The 18,239-nt window shown below is 53.4% G+C and overlaps 9 non-coding genes across 9 annotated transcripts; 1 reads left to right on the top strand and 8 right to left on the bottom strand.

Moving 5' to 3' along the window:
• Positions 1 to 972: 972 nt before the first annotated feature.
• TRNAL-UAA (transfer RNA leucine (anticodon UAA)) lies at positions 973 to 1,055 on the bottom strand. The gene has a single exon. It is a non-coding gene; the product is annotated as a tRNA-Leu (tRNA).
• A 2,137-nt stretch (positions 1,056 to 3,192) lies between these two features.
• Positions 3,193 to 3,275, bottom strand: TRNAL-UAA (transfer RNA leucine (anticodon UAA)). The gene has a single exon. It is a non-coding gene; the product is annotated as a tRNA-Leu (tRNA).
• A 2,137-nt stretch (positions 3,276 to 5,412) lies between these two features.
• On the bottom strand, positions 5,413 to 5,495 carry TRNAL-UAA (transfer RNA leucine (anticodon UAA)). The gene has a single exon. It is a non-coding gene; the product is annotated as a tRNA-Leu (tRNA).
• Positions 5,496 to 6,440: 945 nt separating this feature from the next.
• Positions 6,441 to 6,512, top strand: TRNAE-CUC (transfer RNA glutamic acid (anticodon CUC)). The gene has a single exon. It is a non-coding gene; the product is annotated as a tRNA-Glu (tRNA).
• A 1,132-nt stretch (positions 6,513 to 7,644) lies between these two features.
• On the bottom strand, positions 7,645 to 7,727 carry TRNAL-UAA (transfer RNA leucine (anticodon UAA)). Its single transcript has one exon. It is a non-coding gene; the product is annotated as a tRNA-Leu (tRNA).
• A 2,135-nt stretch (positions 7,728 to 9,862) lies between these two features.
• Positions 9,863 to 9,945, bottom strand: TRNAL-UAA (transfer RNA leucine (anticodon UAA)). Its single transcript has one exon. It is a non-coding gene; the product is annotated as a tRNA-Leu (tRNA).
• A 2,155-nt stretch (positions 9,946 to 12,100) lies between these two features.
• On the bottom strand, positions 12,101 to 12,183 carry TRNAL-UAA (transfer RNA leucine (anticodon UAA)). Its single transcript has one exon. It is a non-coding gene; the product is annotated as a tRNA-Leu (tRNA).
• Positions 12,184 to 14,320: 2,137 nt separating this feature from the next.
• Positions 14,321 to 14,403, bottom strand: TRNAL-UAA (transfer RNA leucine (anticodon UAA)). The gene has a single exon. It is a non-coding gene; the product is annotated as a tRNA-Leu (tRNA).
• Positions 14,404 to 16,546: 2,143 nt separating this feature from the next.
• TRNAL-UAA (transfer RNA leucine (anticodon UAA)) lies at positions 16,547 to 16,629 on the bottom strand. Its single transcript has one exon. It is a non-coding gene; the product is annotated as a tRNA-Leu (tRNA).
• Positions 16,630 to 18,239: the final 1,610 nt, after the last annotated feature.

The following is an 18,239-nucleotide window of genomic DNA, read 5'->3' as shown; positions in this document are numbered from 1 at the left end:
GGAGGAAAATCTCTTGTGCAAGGCTCTTGAGGAAGTGAGATTCTGTATTCCGAGGTGCGCTTCTTTTCGTAGGCTTCTGACCACATGGTGTGCGGCAGGAAGTCATCTTTGACAGGGCCGCAGGCTTTATCTCCAAATGGCATCCCGGACGCACTGCAACCCACCTTTTTGCTGAAACGGAAGTCTGGTTCAGGGTAAGAAAAAGCTGAGCTGCACGTACCGAAAGCAGCAGAGCCCAGCGGCGGAGAGGGTGTGGCCAGGGCTGTCTGATTTGCATAGTGACCAGTGGCATCTTGGGAATGTACAGGCTTTGGAGCCTAACGGGTGCTGCAGGGGTCTGCCTGGCCGGAGAAATGCCTGTCTGGCGCTCCCCTCAGGACACACGTGTCTTCCGTTCGAGCATGGAGGGTGAGGGACATGGGTCACCCTCATATACAGGGGTGTGGGCATGGGCAGGATGGGGCGTGGGGGACCCGTCAGGGCATTGCCCGTTTGGAAGCCCGTTCGGAAGGCAAGAGGAGGCGGAGGCGGAGGCGGGAATCTCTGCTCAATTTTTTCCCGAGGCCTGGGGACAAGCCTTTGCACATTTGATCCAGCCGGGCCTGCATCAGCAGATCCTGCTCCGATGGCAAGGGAGAGCCTGCAGGTGTAAATCAAAGAAAGGGGAGAAATCCGCAAGAGGCGGGTTAACAAATTCCAGTGGCAGGCCCATGTTCCCCAGGAAGCAAGTACTTCCTCCTGCTCCCTTCAGTGGGAAAAGACATAGGAGGTGTATTTCTCTAAGCAGGGGCTCTGCGTAGGTGGCACTGCATTGCTTTGGGAAGCATCCATGCTAAGTGCAGAGTAGCAGCAGACCCCACAGCTGAGACGTGAATTGGGACTGTTAAGGAAGGGCACTGGGAGGGTGAGGAGGGCAGAGGAAAATGCTTTAAAAAATCATCTGCAAGTTCCTACACACCCGCTGAAAACCCATACCAGGGATGGGGCTCGAACCCATGCGGACAACTGTCCATTGGATCTTAAGTCCAACGCCTTAACCACTCGGCCACCCTGGTGAGACCCTAGGCCCTGCCTTACTCAGCTCCCTTTTCATGCTGGCTGCTCCAGCGCAGGCTGTCCAGCAAGAGGTGATTGCAGAGTAAAAAGGCTTTTGCAGGAGGATAAAGGTAATTGCTTATGACAAACACACTGTGTGACACCTAACTTTTCCCCACTCGTACTTTATGGGCAATCTATACAGTGGAGTTAGCTTAGTCACAATAAGGAAGTGAGCAAGGCAGGCTCACAAGAGCATCTCCTCCCTGGTGGTCTAGTGGCTAGGATTCGGCGCTTTCACCGCCGCGGCCCGGGTTCGATTCCCGGTCAGGGAAGATCCCTCTAAGACGTAGACGTGCGTAATTTGTCCACGCAGCTCAGCTTTTTTTAATCGAAGGTCCTTAAAAAGGCACCCCGACCTATAGACGAAAGCAGAGGAAAGGGGCTGGGTCCCCTGTGTCCCAGGTTGCTTTGCTCCCATTGCCCTCAGCCACCTTCATGCGCACGCAGTCCCCCACCCAGTCAGGTGCTCTATGTGGGCGTAAAGTGCAGTACCAGCTCATCAGAAAGGTAAATTGCTGGAAAACCCGGCTGCGATGTATACATCTAATTTGGAGCACTCTTCTCCCTTGCACTCTTGAATCGGTCATTCGCAATGTATTCTTCCAGCAAGCTGAATAACGAGGTAGGTGTGAGAAGGTGTACCAGCTGTCTTTGAGCTATCAGCGGCCACTAGGTGTCCCTCTTGTGATTTCCCGGGGATCCCGATTGTACAGGAATTCGTCGGTTCAGTAGCACGGGGGAGGGGATGGCCTGTGCTTGGAAGTGACAAACAGTCTGGTGGAATCATGAGTGTTTTTTCAAGTTCTGATTCATATTCGCTGTAGAATAAAATATGCTTTCAGCCCCCATGAGCTTTGTCACTAGGAGAGCAGTGTAGGAACTTTTGCTGTATGGCTCTGGGTTCCCTGGTGGTCTAGTGGTTAGGATTCTGCGCTCTCACCGCCGCGGCCCGGGTTCGATTCCCGGTCAGGGAACAGTCCTTCTTCTGCCCTTGAATGCTTTTCCTTCCCGCAGGTCAGGGCTTCTCAAAATGAATTTGCTTTTCTGACAAACAGTTTGCCTAGCATCCCGCAATCTGGCTCCTAATTTGATTTTCGCAAGGTTCCCTTTGAGTTGCTTTCCTCGGCGGGAGGAAAATCTCTTGTGCAAGGCTCTTGAGGAAGTGAGATTCTGTATTCCGAGGTGCGCTTCTTTTCGTAGGCTTCTGACCACATGGTGTGCGGCAGGAAGTCATCTTTGACAGGGCCGCAGGCTTTGTCTCCAAATGGCATCCCGGACCCACTGCAACCCACCTTTTTGCTGAAATGGAAGTCTGGTTCAGGGTAAGAAAAAGCTGAGCTGCACGTACCGAAAGCAGCAGAGCCCAGCGGCGGAGAGGGTGTGGCCAGGGCTGTCTGATTTGCATAGTGACCAGTGGCATCTTGGGAATGTACAGGCTTTGGAGCCTAACGGGTGCTGCAGGGGTCTGCCTGGCCGGAGAAATGCCTGTCTGGCGCTCCCCTCAGGACACACGTGTCTTCCGTTCGAGCATGGAGGGTGAGGGACATGGGTCACCCTCATATACAGGGGTGTGGGCATGGGCAGGATGGGGCGTGGGGGACCCGTCAGGGCATTGCCCGTTTGGAAGCCCGTTCGGAAGGCAAGAGGAGGCGGAGGTGGGAATCTCTGCTCAATTTTTTCCCGAGGCCTGGGGACAAGCCTTTGCACATTTGATCCTGCAGGGCCTGCATCAGCAGATCCTGCTCCGATGGCAAGGGAGAGCCTGCAGGTGTAAATCAAAGAAAGGGGAGAAATCCGCAAGAGGCGGGTTAACAAATTCCAGTGGCAGGCCCATGTTCCCCAGGAAGCAAGTACTTCCTCCTGCTCCCTTCAGTGGGAAAAGACATAGGAGGTGTATTTCTCTAAGCAGGGGCTCTGCGTAGGTGGCACTGCATTGCTTTGGGAAGCATCCATGCTAAGTGCAGAGTAGCAGCAGACCCCACAGCTGAGACGTGAATTGGGACTGTTAAGGAAGGGCACTGGGAGGGTGAGGAGGGCAGAGGAAAATGCTTTACAAAAGCATCTGCAAGTTCCTACACACCCGCTGAAAACCCATACCAGGGATGGGGCTCGAACCCATGCGGACAACTGTCCATTGGATCTTAAGTCCAACGCCTTAACCACTCGGCCACCCTGGTGAGACCCTAGGCCCTGCCTTACTCAGCTCCCTTTTCATGCTGGCTGCTCCAGCGCAGGCTGTCCAGCAAGAGGTGATTGCAGAGTAAAAAGGCTTTTGCAGGAGGATAAAGGTAATTGCTTATGACAAACACACTGTGTGACACCTAACTTTTCCCCACTCGTACTTTATGGGCAATCTATACAGTGGAGTTAGCTTAGTCACAATAAGGAAGTGAGCAAGGCAGGCTCACAAGAGCATCTCCTCCCTGGTGGTCTAGTGGCTAGGATTTGGCGCTTTCACCGCCGCGGCCCGGGTTCGATTCCCGGTCAGGGAAGATCTCTCTAAGACGTAGACGTGCGTAATTTGTCCACGCAGCTCAGCTTTTTTTAATCGAAGGTCCTTAAAAAGGCACCCCGACCTATAGACGAAAGCAGAGGAAAGGGGCTGGGTCCCCTGTGTCCCAGGTTGCTTTGCTCCCATTGCCCTCAGCCACCTTCATGCGCACGCAGTCCCCCACCCAGTCAGGTGCTCTATGTGGGCGTAAAGTGCAGTACCAGCTCATCAGAAAGGTAAATTGCTGGAAAACCCGGCTGCGATGTATACATCTACTTTGGAGCACTCTTCTCCCTTGCACTCTTGAATCGGTCATTCGCAATGTATTCTTCCAGCAAGCTGAATAACGAGGTAGGTGTGAGAAGGTGTACCAGCTGTCTTTGAGCTATCAGCGGCCACTAGGTGTCCCTCTTGTGATTTCCCGGGGATCCCGATTGTACAGGAATTCGTCGGTTCAGTAGCACGGGGGAGGGGATGGCCTGTGCTTGGAAGTGACAAACAGTCTGGTGGAATCATGAGTGTTTTTTCAAGTTCTGATTCATATTCGCTGTAGAATAAAATATGCTTTCAGCCCCCATGAGCTTTGTCACTAGGAGAGCAGTGTAGGAACTTTTGCAGTATGGCTGTGGGTTCCCTGGTGGTCTAGTGGTTAGGATTCGGCGCTCTCACCACCGCGGCCTGGGTTCGATTCCCGGTCAGGGAACAGTCCTTCTTCTGCCCTTGAATGCTTTTCCTTCCCGCAGGTCAGGGCTTCTCAAAATGAATTTGCTTTTCTGACAAACAGTTTGCCTAGCATCCCGCAATCTGGCTCCTAATTTGATTTTCGCAAGGTTCCCTTTGAGTTGCTTTCCTCGGCGGGAGGAAAATCTCTTGTGCAAGGCTCTTGAGGAAGTGAGATTCTGTATTCCGAGGTGCGCTTCTTTTCGTAGGCTTCTGACCACATGGTGTGCGGCAGGAAGTCATCTTTGACAGGGCCGCAGGCTTTATCTCCAAATGGCATCCCGGACGCACTGCAACCCACCTTTTTGCTGAAACGGAAGTCTGGTTCAGGGTAAGAAAAAGCTGAGCTGCACGTACCGAAAGCAGCAGAGCCCAGCGGCGGAGAGGGTGTGGCCAGGGCTGTCTGATTTGCATAGTGACCAGTGGCATCTTGGGAATGTACAGGCTTTGGAGCCTAACGGGTGCTGCAGGGGTCTGCCTGGCCGGAGAAATGCCTGTCTGGCGCTCCCCTCAGGACACACGTGTCTTCCGTTCGAGCATGGAGGGTGAGGGACATGGGTCACCCTCATATACAGGGGTGTGGGCATGGGCAGGATGGGGCGTGGGGGACCCGTCAGGGCATTGCCTGTTTGGAAGCCCGTTCGGAAGGCAAGAGGAGGCGGAGGCGGGAATCTCTGCTCAATTTTTTCCCGAGGCCTGGGGACAAGCCTTTGCACATTTGATCCAGCCGGGCCTGCATCAGCAGATCCTGCTCCGATGGCAAGGGAGAGCCTGCAGGTGTAAATCAAAGAAAGGGGAGAAATCCGCAAGAGGCGGGTTAACAAATTCCAGTGGCAGGCCCATGTTCCCCAGGAAGCAAGTACTTCCTCCTGCTACCTTCAGTGGGAAAAGACATAGGAGGTGTATTTCTCTAAGCAGGGGCTCTGCGTAGGTGGCACTGCATTGCTTTGGCAAACATCCATGCTAAGTGCAGAGTAGCAGCAGACCCCACAGCTGAGACGTGAATTGGGACTGTTAAGGAAGGGCACTGGGAGGGTGAGGAGGGCAGAGGAAAATGCTTTAAAAAAGCATCTGCGAGTTCCTACACACCCGCTGAAAACCCATACCAGGGATGGGGCTCGAACCCATGCGGACAACTGTCCATTGGATCTTAAGTCCAACGCCTTAACCACTCGGCCACCCTGGTGAGACCCTAGGTCCTTCCTTACTCAGCTCCCTTTTCATGCTGGCTGCTCCAGCGCAGGCTGTCCAGCAAGAGGTGATTGCAGAGTAAAAAGGCTTTTGCAGGAGGATAAAGGTAATTGCTTATGACAAACACACTGTGTGACACCTAACTTTTCCCCACTCGTACTTTATGGGCAATCTATACAGTGGAGTTAGCTTAGTCACAATAAGGAAGTGAGCAAGGCAGGCTCACAAGAGCATCTCCTCCCTGGTGGTCTAGTGGCTAGGATTCGGCGCTTTCACCGCCGCGGCCCGGGTTCGATTCCCGGTCAGGGAAGATCCCTCTAAGACGTAGACGTGCGTAATTTGTCCACGCAGCTCAGCTTTTTTTAATCGAAGGTCCTTAAAAAGGCACCCCGACCTATAGACGAAAGCAGAGGAAAGGGGCTGGGTCCCCTGTGTCCCAGGTTGCTTTGCTCCCATTGCCCTCAGCCACCTTCATGCGCACGCAGTCCCCCACCCAGTCAGGTGCTCTATGTGGGCGTAAAGTGCAGTACCAGCTCATCAGAAAGGTAAATTGCTGGAAAACCCGGCTGCGATGTATACATCTACTTTGGAGCACTCTTCTCCCTTGCACTCTTGAATCGGTCATTCGCAATGTATTCTTCCAGCAAGCTGAATAACGAGGTAGGTGTGAGAAGGTGTACCAGCTGTCTTTGAGCTATCAGCGGCCACTAGGTGTCCCTCTTGTGATTTCCCGGGGATCCCGATTGTACAGGAATTCGTCGGTTCAGTAGCACGGGGGAGGGGATGGCCTGTGCTTGGAAGTGACAAACAGTCTGGTGGAATCATGAGTGTTTTTTCAAGTTCTGATTCATATTCGCTGTAGAATAAAATATGCTTTCAGCCCCCATGAGCTTTGTCACTAGGAGAGCAGTGTAGGAACTTTTGCTGTATGGCTGTGGGTTCCCTGGTGGTCTAGTGGTTAGGATTCGGCGCTCTCACCGCCGCGGCCCGGGTTCGATTCCCGGTCAGGGAACAGTCCTTCTTCTGCCCTTGAATGCTTTTCCTTCCCGCAGGTCAGGGCTTCTCAAAATGAATTTGCTTTTCTGACAAACAGTTTGCCTAGCATCCCGCAATCTGGCTCCTAATTTGATTTTCGCAAGGTTCCCTTTGAGTTGCTTTCCTCGGCGGGAGGAAAATCTCTTGTGCAAGGCTCTTGAGGAAGTGAGATTCTGTATTCCGAGGTGCGCTTCTTTTCGTAGGCTTCTGACCACATGGTGTGCGGCAGGAAGTCATCTTTGACAGGGCCGCAGGCTTTGTCTCCAAATGGCATCCCGGACCCACTGCAACCCACCTTTTTGCTGAAACGGAAGTCTGGTTCAGGGTAAGAAAAAGCTGAGCTGCACGTACCGAAAGCAGCAGAGCCCAGCGGCGGAGAGGGTGTGGCCAGGGCTGTCGGATTTGCATAGTGACCAGTGGCATCTTGGGACTGTACAGGCTTTGGAGCCTAACGGGTGCTGCAGGGGTCTGCCTGGCCGGAGAAATGCCTGTCTGGCGCTCCCCTCAGGACACACGTGTCTTCCGTTCGAGCATGGAGGGTGAGGGACATGGGTCACCCTCATATACAGGGGTGTGGGCATGGGCAGGATGGGGCGTGGGGGACCCGTCAGGGCATTGCCCGTTTGGAAGCCCGTTCGGAAGGCAAGAGGAGGAGGAGGCGGAGGCGGAGGCGGGAATCTCTGCTCAATTTTTTCCCGAGGCCTGGGGACAAGCCTTTGCACATTTGATCCAGCCGGGCCTGCATCAGCAGATCCTGCTCCGATGGCAAGGGAGAGCCTGCAGGTGTAAATCAAAGAAAGGGGAGAAATCCGCAAGAGGCGGGTTAACAAATTCCAGTGGCAGGCCCATGTTCCCCAGGAAGCAAGTACTTCCTCCTGCTCCCTTCAGTGGGAAAAGACATAGGAGGTGTATTTCTCTAAGCAGGGGCTCTGCGTAGGTGGCACTGCATTGCTTTGGGAAGCATCCATGCTAAGTGCAGAGTAGCAGCAGACCCCACAGCTGAGACGTGAATTGGGACTGTTAAGGAAGGGCACTGGGAGGGTGAGGAGGGCAGAGGAAAATGCTTTAAAAAAGCATCTGCGAGTTCCTACACACCCGCTGAAAACCCATACCAGGGATGGGGCTCGAACCCATGCGGACAACTGTCCATTGGATCTTAAGTCCAACGCCTTAACCACTCGGCCACCCTGGTGAGACCCTATGTCCTTCCTTACTCAGCTCCCTTTTCATGCTGGCTGCTCCAGCGCAGGCTGTCCAGCAAGAGGTGATTGCAGAGTAAAAAGGCTTTTGCAGGAGGATAAAGGTAATTGCTTATGACAAACACACTGTGTGACACCTAACTTTTCCCCACTCGTACTTTATGGGCAATCTATACAGTGGAGTTAGCTTAGTCACAATAAGGAAGTGAGCAAGGCAGGCTCACAAGAGCATCTCCTCCCTGGTGGTCTAGTGGCTAGGATTCGGCGCTTTCACCGCCGCGGCCCGGGTTCGATTCCCGGTCAGGGAAGATCCCTCTAAGACGTAGACGTGCGTAATTTGTCCACGCAGCTCAGCTTTTTTTAATCGAAGGTCCTTAAAAAGGCACCCCGACCTATAGACGAAAGCAGAGGAAAGGGGCTGGGTCCCCTGTGTCCCAGGTTGCTTTGCTCCCATTGCCCTCAGCCACCTTCATGCGCACGCAGTCCCCCACCCAGTCAGGTGCTCTATGTGGGCGTAAAGTGCAGTACCAGCTCATCAGAAAGGTAAATTGCTGGAAAACCCGGCTGCGATGTATACATCTACTTTGGAGCACTCTTCTCCCTTGCACTCTTGAATCGGTCATTCGCAATGTATTCTTCCAGCAAGCTGAATAACGAGGTAGGTGTGAGAAGGTGTACCAGCTGTCTTTGAGCTATCAGCGGCCACTAGGTGTCCCTCTTGTGATTTCCCGGGGATCCCGATTGTACAGGAATTCGTCGGTTCAGTAGCACGGGGGAGGGGATGGCCTGTGCTTGGAAGTGACAAACAGTCTGGTGGAATCATGAGTGTTTTTTCAAGTTTTGATTCATATTCGCTGTAGAATAAAATATGCTTTCAGCCCCCATGAGCTTTGTCACTAGGAGAGCAGTGTAGGAACTTTTGCTGTATGGCTGTGGGTTCCCTGGTGGTTAGGATTCGGCGCTCTCACCGCCGCGGCCCGGGTTCGATTCCCGGTCAGGGAACAGTCCTTCTTCTGCCCTTGAATGCTTTTCCTTCCCGCAGGTCAGGGCTTCTCAAAATGAATTTGCTTTTCTGACAAACAGTTTGCCTAGCATCCCGCAATCTGGCTCCTAATTTGATTTTCGCAAGGTTCCCTTTGAGTTGCTTTCCTCGGCGGGAGGAAAATCTCTTGTGCAAGGCTCTTGAGGAAGTGAGATTCTGTATTCCGAGGTGCGCTTCTTTTCGTAGGCTTCTGACCACATGGTGTGCGGCAGGAAGTCATCTTTGACAGGGCCGCAGGCTTTGTCTCCAAATGGCATCCCGGACCCACTGCAACCCACCTTTTTGCTGAAACGGAAGTCTGGTTCAGGGTAAGAAAAAGCTGAGCTGCACGTACCGAAAGCAGCAGAGCCCAGCGGCGGAGAGGGTGTGGCCAGGGCTGTCTGATTTGCATAGTGACCAGTGGCATCTTGGGAATGTACAGGCTTTGGAGCCTAACGGGTGCTGCAGGGGTCTGCCTGGCCGGAGAAATGCCTGTCTGGCGCTCCCCTCAGGACACACGTGTCTTCCGTTCGAGCATGGAGGGTGAGGGACATGGGTCACCCTCATATACAGGGGTGTGGGCATGGGCAGGATGGGGCGTGGGGGACCCGTCAGGGCATTGCCCGTTTGGAAGCCCGTTCGGAAGGCAAGAGGAGGCGGAGGCGGAGGCGGGAATCTCTGCTCAATTTTTTCCCGAGGCCTGGGGAAAAGCCTTTGCACATTTGATCCAGCCGGGCCTGCATCAGCAGATCCTGCTCCGATGGCAAGGGAGAGCCTGCAGGTGTAAATCAAAGAAAGGGGAGAAATCCGCAAGAGGCGGGTTAACAAATTCCAGTGGCAGGCCCATGTTCCCCAGGAAGCAAGTACTTCCTCCTGCTCCCTTCAGTGGGAAAAGACATAGGAGGTGTATTTCTCTAAGCAGGGGCTCTGCGTAGGTGGCACTGCATTGCTTTGGGAAGCATCCATGCTAAGTGCAGAGTAGCAGCAGACCCCACAGCTGAGACGTGAATTGGGACTGTTAAGGAAGGGCACTGGGAGGGTGAGGAGGGCAGAGGAAAATGCTTTAAAAAAGCATCTGCAAGTTCCTACACACCCGCTGAAAACCCATACCAGGGATGGGGCTCGAACCCATGCGGACAACTGTCCATTGGATCTTAAGTCCAACGCCTTAACCACTCGGCCACCCTGGTGAGACCCTAGGCCCTGCCTTACTCAGCTCCCTTTTCATGCTGGCTGCTCCAGCGCAGGCTGTCCAGCAAGAGGTGATTGCAGAGTAAAAAGGCTTTTGCAGGAGGATAAAGGTAATTGCTTATGACAAACACACTGTGTGACACCTAACTTTTCCCCACTCGTACTTTATGGGCAATCTATACAGTGGAGTTAGCTTAGTCACAATAAGGAAGTGAGCAAGGCAGGCTCACAAGAGCATCTCCTCCCTGGTGGTCTAGTGGCTAGGATTCGGCGCTTTCACCGCCGCGGCCCGGGTTCGATTCCCGGTCAGGGAAGATCCCTCTAAGACGTAGACGTGCGTAATTTGTCCACGCAGCTCAGCTTTTTTTAATCGAAGGTCCTTAAAAAGGCACCCCGACCTATAGACGAAAGCAGAGGAAAGGGGCTGGGTCCCCTGTGTCCCAGGTTGCTTTGCTCCCATTGCCCTCAGCCACCTTCATGCGCACGCAGTCCCCCACCCAGTCAGGTGCTCTATGTGGGCGTAAAGTGCAGTACCAGCTCATCAGAAAGGTAAATTGCTGGAAAACCCGGCTGCGATGTATACATCTACTTTGGAGCACTCTTCTCCCTTGCACTCTTGAATCAGTCATTCGCAATGTATTCTTCCAGCAAGCTGAATAACGAGGTAGGTGTGAGAAGGTGTACCAGCTGTCTTTGAGCTATCAGCGGCCACTAGGTGTCCCTCTTGTGATTTCCCGGGGATCCCGATTGTACAGGAATTCGTCGGTTCAGTAGCACGGGGGAGGGGATGGCCTGTGCTTGGAAGTGACAAACAGTCTGGTGGAATCATGAGTGTTTTTTCAAGTTCTGATTCATATTCGCTGTAGAATAAAATATGCTTTCAGCCCCCATGAGCTTTGTCACTAGGAGAGCAGTGTAGGAACTTTTGCTGTATGGCTCTGGGTTCCCTGGTGGTCTAGTGGTTAGGATTCTGCGCTCTCACCGCCGCGGCCCGGGTTCGATTCCCGGTCAGGGAACAGTCCTTCTTCTGCCCTTGAATGCTTTTCCTTCCCGCAGGTCAGGGCTTCTCAAAATGAATTTGCTTTTCTGACAAACAGTTTGCCTAGCATCCCGCAATCTGGCTCCTAATTTGATTTTCGCAAGGTTCCCTTTGAGTTGCTTTCCTCGGCGGGAGGAAAATCTCTTGTGCAAGGCTCTTGAGGAAGTGAGATTCTGTATTCCGAGGTGCGCTTCTTTTCGTAGGCTTCTGACCACATGGTGTGCGGCAGGAAGTCATCTTTGACAGGGCCGCAGGCTTTGTCTCCAAATGGCATCCCGGACCCACTGCAACCCACCTTTTTGCTGAAACGGAAGTCTGGTTCAGGGTAAGAAAAAGCTGAGCTGCACGTACCGAAAGCAGCAGAGCCCAGCGGCGGAGAGGGTGTGGCCAGGGCTGTCTGATTTGCATAGTGACCAGTGGCATCTTGGGAATGTACAGGCTTTGGAGCCTAACGGGTGCTGCAGGGGTCTGCCTGGCCGGAGAAATGCCTGTCTGGCGCTCCCCTCAGGACACACGTGTCTTCCGTTCGAGCATGGAGGGTGAGGGACATGGGTCACCCTCATATACAGGGGTGTGGGCATGGGCAGGATGGGGCGTGGGGGACCCGTCAGGGCATTGCCCGTTTGGAAGCCCGTTCGGAAGGCAAGAGGAGGCGGAGGCGGAGGCGGAGGCGGAGGCGGGAATCTCTGCTCAATTTTTTCCCGAGGCCTGGGGACAAGCCTTTGCACATTTGATCCTGCCGGGCCTGCATCAGCAGATCCTGCTCCGATGGCAAGGGAGAGCCTGCAGGTGTAAATCAAAGAAAGGGGAGAAATCCTCAAGAGGCGGGTTAACAAATTCCAGTGGCAGGCCCATGTTCCCCAGGAAGCAAGTACTTCCTCCTGCTCCCTTCAGTGGGAAAAGACATAGGAGGTGTATTTCTCTAAGCAGGGGCTCTGCGTAGGTGGCACTGCATTGCTTTGGGAAGCATCCATGCTAAGTGCAGAGTAGCAGCAGACCCCACAGCTGAGACGTGAATTGGGACTGTTAAGGAAGGGCACTGGGAGGGTGAGGAGGGCAGAGGAAAATGCTTTAAAAAAGCATCTGCAAGTTCCTACACACCCGCTGAAAACCCATACCAGGGATGGGGCTCGAACCCATGCGGACAACTGTCCATTGGATCTTAAGTCCAACGCCTTAACCACTCGGCCACCCTGGTGAGACCCTAGGCCCTGCCTTACTCAGCTCCCTTTTCATGCTGGCTGCTCCAGCGCAGGCTGTCCAGCAAGAGGTGATTGCAGAGTAAAAAGGCTTTTGCAGGAGGATAAAGGTAATTGCTTATGACAAACACACTGTGTGACACCTAACTTTTCCCCACTCGTACTTTATGGGCAATCTATACAGTGGAGTTAGCTTAGTCACAATAAGGAAGTGAGCAAGGCAGGCTCACAAGAGCATCTCCTCCCTGGTGGTCTAGTGGCTAGGATTCGGCACTTTCACCGCCGCGGCCCGGGTTCGATTCCCGGTCAGGGAAGATCCCTCTAAGACGTAGACGTGCGTAATTTGTCCACGCAGCTCAGCTTTTTTTAATCGAAGGTCCTTAAAAAGGCACCCCGACCTATAGACGAAAGCAGAGGAAAGGGGCTGGGTCCCCTGTGTCCCAGGTTGCTTTGCTCCCATTGCCCTCAGCCACCTTCATGCGCACGCAGTCCCCCACCCAGTCAGGTGCTCTATGTGGGCGTAAAGTGCAGTACCAGCTCATCAGAAAGGTAAATTGCTGGAAAACCCGGCTGCGATGTATACATCTACTTTGGAGCACTCTTCTCCCTTGCACTCTTGAATCGGTCATTCGCAATGTATTCTTCCAGCAAGCTGAATAACGAGGTAGGTGTGAGAAGGTGTACCAGCTGTCTTTGAGCTATCAGCGGCCACTAGGTGTCCCTCTTGTGATTTCCCGGGGATCCCGATTGTACAGGAATTCGTCGGTTCAGTAGCACGGGGGAGGGGATGGCCTGTGCTTGGAAGTGACAAACAGTCTGGTGGAATCATGAGTGTTTTTTCAAGTTCTGATTCATATTCGCTGTAGAATAAAATATGCTTTCAGCCCCCATGAGCTTTGTCACTAGGAGAGCAGTGTAGGAACTTTTGCTGTATGGCTCTGGGTTCCCTGGTGGTCTAGTGGTTAGGATTCTGCGCTCTCACCGCCGCGGCCCGGGTTCGATTCCCGGTCAGGGAACAGTCCTTCTTCTGCCCTTGAATGCTTTTCCTTCCCGCAGGTCAGGGCTTCTCAAAATGAATTTGCTTTTCTGACAAACAGTTTGCCTAGCATCCCGCAATCTGGCTCCTAATTTGATTTTCGCAAGGTTCCCTTTGAGTTGCTTTCCTCGGCGGGAGGAAAATCTCTTGTGCAAGGCTCTTGAGGAAGTGAGATTCTGTATTCCGAGGTGCGCTTCTTTTCGTAGGCTTCTGACCACATGGTGTGCGGCAGGAAGTCATCTTTGACAGGGCCGCAGGCTTTGTCTCCAAATGGCATCCCGGACCCACTGCAACCCACCTTTTTGCTGAAATGGAAGTCTGGTTCAGGGTAAGAAAAAGCTGAGCTGCACGTACCGAAAGCAGCAGAGCCCAGCGGCGGAGAGGGTGTGGCCAGGGCTGTCTGATTTGCATAGTGACCAGTGGCATCTTGGGAATGTACAGGCTTTGGAGCCTAACGGGTGCTGCAGGGGTCTGCCTGGCCGGAGAAATGCCTGTCTGGCGCTCCCCTCAGGACACACGTGTCTTCCGTTCGAGCATGGAGGGTGAGGGACATGGGTCACCCTCATATACAGGGGTGTGGGCATGGGCAGGATGGGGCGTGGGGGACCCGTCAGGGCATTGCCCGTTTGGAAGCCCGTTCGGAAGGCAAGAGGAGGCGGAGGTGGGAATCTCTGCTCAATTTTTTCCCGAGGCCTGGGGACAAGCCTTTGCACATTTGATCCTGCAGGGCCTGCATCAGCAGATCCTGCTCCGATGGCAAGGGAGAGCCTGCAGGTGTAAATCAAAGAAAGGGGAGAAATCCGCAAGAGGCGGGTTAACAAATTCCAGTGGCAGGCCCATGTTCCCCAGGAAGCAAGTACTTCCTCCTGCTCCCTTCAGTGGGAAAAGACATAGGAGGTGTATTTCTCTAAGCAGGGGCTCTGCGTAGGTGGCACTGCATTGCTTTGGGAAGCATCCATGCTAAGTGCAGAGTAGCAGCAGACCCCACAGCTGAGACGTGAATTGGGACTGTTAAGGAAGGGCACTGGGAGGGTGAGGAGGGCAGAGGAAAATGCTTTACAAAAGCATCTGCAAGTTCCTACACACCCGCTGAAAACCCATACCAGGGATGGGGCTCGAACCCATGCGGACAACTGTCCATTGGATCTTAAGTCCAACGCCTTAACCACTCGGCCACCCTGGTGAGACCCTAGGCCCTGCCTTACTCAGCTCCCTTTTCATGCTGGCTGCTCCAGCGCAGGCTGTCCAGCAAGAGGTGATTGCAGAGTAAAAAGGCTTTTGCAGGAGGATAAAGGTAATTGCTTATGACAAACACACTGTGTGACACCTAACTTTTCCCCACTCGTACTTTATGGGCAATCTATACAGTGGAGTTAGCTTAGTCACAATAAGGAAGTGAGCAAGGCAGGCTCACAAGAGCATCTCCTCCCTGGTGGTCTAGTGGCTAGGATTTGGCGCTTTCACCGCCGCGGCCCGGGTTCGATTCCCGGTCAGGGAAGATCTCTCTAAGACGTAGACGTGCGTAATTTGTCCACGCAGCTCAGCTTTTTTTAATCGAAGGTCCTTAAAAAGGCACCCCGACCTATAGACGAAAGCAGAGGAAAGGGGCTGGGTCCCCTGTGTCCCAGGTTGCTTTGCTCCCATTGCCCTCAGCCACCTTCATGCGCACGCAGTCCCCCACCCAGTCAGGTGCTCTATGTGGGCGTAAAGTGCAGTACCAGCTCATCAGAAAGGTAAATTGCTGGAAAACCCGGCTGCGATGTATACATCTACTTTGGAGCACTCTTCTCCCTTGCACTCTTGAATCGGTCATTCGCAATGTATTCTTCCAGCAAGCTGAATAACGAGGTAGGTGTGAGAAGGTGTACCAGCTGTCTTTGAGCTATCAGCGGCCACTAGGTGTCCCTCTTGTGATTTCCCGGGGATCCCGATTGTACAGGAATTCGTCGGTTCAGTAGCACGGGGGAGGGGATGGCCTGTGCTTGGAAGTGACAAACAGTCTGGTGGAATCATGAGTGTTTTTTCAAGTTCTGATTCATATTCGCTGTAGAATAAAATATGCTTTCAGCCCCCATGAGCTTTGTCACTAGGAGAGCAGTGTAGGAACTTTTGCAGTATGGCTGTGGGTTCCCTGGTGGTCTAGTGGTTAGGATTCGGCGCTCTCACCACCGCGGCCTGGGTTCGATTCCCGGTCAGGGAACAGTCCTTCTTCTGCCCTTGAATGCTTTTCCTTCCCGCAGGTCAGGGCTTCTCAAAATGAATTTGCTTTTCTGACAAACAGTTTGCCTAGCATCCCGCAATCTGGCTCCTAATTTGATTTTCGCAAGGTTCCCTTTGAGTTGCTTTCCTCGGCGGGAGGAAAATCTCTTGTGCAAGGCTCTTGAGGAAGTGAGATTCTGTATTCCGAGGTGCGCTTCTTTTCGTAGGCTTCTGACCACATGGTGTGCGGCAGGAAGTCATCTTTGACAGGGCCGCAGGCTTTATCTCCAAATGGCATCCCGGACGCACTGCAACCCACCTTTTTGCTGAAACGGAAGTCTGGTTCAGGGTAAGAAAAAGCTGAGCTGCACGTACCGAAAGCAGCAGAGCCCAGCGGCGGAGAGGGTGTGGCCAGGGCTGTCTGATTTGCATAGTGACCAGTGGCATCTTGGGAATGTACAGGCTTTGGAGCCTAACGGGTGCTGCAGGGGTCTGCCTGGCCGGAGAAATGCCTGTCTGGCGCTCCCCTCAGGACACACGTGTCTTCCGTTCGAGCATGGAGGGTGAGGGACATGGGTCACCCTCATATACAGGGGTGTGGGCATGGGCAGGATGGGGCGTGGGGGACCCGTCAGGGCATTGCCCGTTTGGAAGCCCGTTCGGAAGGCAAGAGGAGGCGGAGGCGGAGGCGGGAATCTCTGCTCAATTTTTTCCCGAGGCCTGGGGACAAGCCTTTGCACATTTGATCCAGCCGGGCCTGCATCAGCAGATCCTGCTCCGATGGCAAGGGAGAGCCTGCAGGTGTAAATCAAAGAAAGGGGAGAAATCCGCAAGAGGCGGGTTAACAAATTCCAGTGGCAGGCCCATGTTCCCCAGGAAGCAAGTACTTCCTCCTGCTCCCTTCAGTGGGAAAAGACATAGGAGGTGTATTTCTCTAAGCAGGGGCTCTGCGTAGGTGGCACTGCATTGCTTTGGGAAGCATCCATGCTAAGTGCAGAGTAGCAGCAGACCCCACAGCTGAGACGTGAATTGGGACTGTTAAGGAAGGGCACTGGGAGGGTGAGGAGGGCAGAGGAAAATGCTTTAAAAAATCATCTGCAAGTTCCTACACACCCGCTGAAAACCCATACCAGGGATGGGGCTCGAACCCATGCGGACAACTGTCCATTGGATCTTAAGTCCAACGCCTTAACCACTCGGCCACCCTGGTGAGACCCTAGGCCCTGCCTTACTCAGCTCCCTTTTCATGCTGGCTGCTCCAGCGCAGGCTGTCCAGCAAGAGGTGATTGCAGAGTAAAAAGGCTTTTGCAGGAGGATAAAGGTAATTGCTTATGACAAACACACTGTGTGACACCTAACTTTTCCCCACTCGTACTTTATGGGCAATCTATACAGTGGAGTTAGCTTAGTCACAATAAGGAAGTGAGCAAGGCAGGCTCACAAGAGCATCTCCTCCCTGGTGGTCTAGTGGCTAGGATTCGGCGCTTTCACCGCCGCGGCCCGGGTTCGATTCCCGGTCAGGGAAGATCCCTCTAAGACGTAGACGTGCGTAATTTGTCCACGCAGCTCAGCTTTTTTTAATCGAAGGTCCTTAAAAAGGCACCCCGACCTATAGACGAAAGCAGAGGAAAGGGGCTGGGTCCCCTGTGTCCCAGGTTGCTTTGCTCCCATTGCCCTCAGCCACCTTCATGCGCACGCAGTCCCCCACCCAGTCAGGTGCTCTATGTGGGCGTAAAGTGCAGTACCAGCTCATCAGAAAGGTAAATTGCTGGAAAACCCGGCTGCGATGTATACATCTAATTTGGAGCACTCTTCTCCCTTGCACTCTTGAATCGGTCATTCGCAATGTATTCTTCCAGCAAGCTGAATAACGAGGTAGGTGTGAGAAGGTGTACCAGCTGTCTTTGAGCTATCAGCGGCCACTAGGTGTCCCTCTTGTGATTTCCCGGGGATCCCGATTGTACAGGAATTCGTCGGTTCAGTAGCACGGGGGAGGGGATGGCCTGTGCTTGGAAGTGACAAACAGTCTGGTGGAATCATGAGTGTTTTTTCAAGTTCTGATTCATATTCGCTGTAGAATAAAATATGCTTTCAGCCCCCATGAGCTTTGTCACTAGGAGAGCAGTGTAGGAACTTTTGCTGTATGGCTCTGGGTTCCCTGGTGGTCTAGTGGTTAGGATTCTGCGCTCTCACCGCCGCGGCCCGGGTTCGATTCCCGGTCAGGGAACAGTCCTTCTTCTGCCCTTGAATGCTTTTCCTTCCCGCAGGTCAGGGCTTCTCAAAATGAATTTGCTTTTCTGACAAACAGTTTGCCTAGCATCCCGCAATCTGGCTCCTAATTTGATTTTCGCAAGGTTCCCTTTGAGTTGCTTTCCTCGGCGGGAGGAAAATCTCTTGTGCAAGGCTCTTGAGGAAGTGAGATTCTGTATTCCGAGGTGCGCTTCTTTTCGTAGGCTTCTGACCACATGGTGTGCGGCAGGAAGTCATCTTTGACAGGGCCGCAGGCTTTGTCTCCAAATGGCATCCCGGACCCACTGCAACCCACCTTTTTGCTGAAATGGAAGTCTGGTTCAGGGTAAGAAAAAGCTGAGCTGCACGTACCGAAAGCAGCAGAGCCCAGCGGCGGAGAGGGTGTGGCCAGGGCTGTCTGATTTGCATAGTGACCAGTGGCATCTTGGGAATGTACAGGCTTTGGAGCCTAACGGGTGCTGCAGGGGTCTGCCTGGCCGGAGAAATGCCTGTCTGGCGCTCCCCTCAGGACACACGTGTCTTCCGTTCGAGCATGGAGGGTGAGGGACATGGGTCACCCTCATATACAGG

This window comes from Triturus cristatus, chromosome 5_2, assembly GCF_964204655.1.
Source record: "Triturus cristatus chromosome 5_2, aTriCri1.1, whole genome shotgun sequence".
Classification (NCBI taxonomy): domain Eukaryota; kingdom Metazoa; phylum Chordata; class Amphibia; order Caudata; family Salamandridae; genus Triturus; species Triturus cristatus.
The sequence above is the reverse complement of the archived record's forward strand: the minus strand, read 5'-3'. Positions and strand labels throughout refer to the sequence as shown.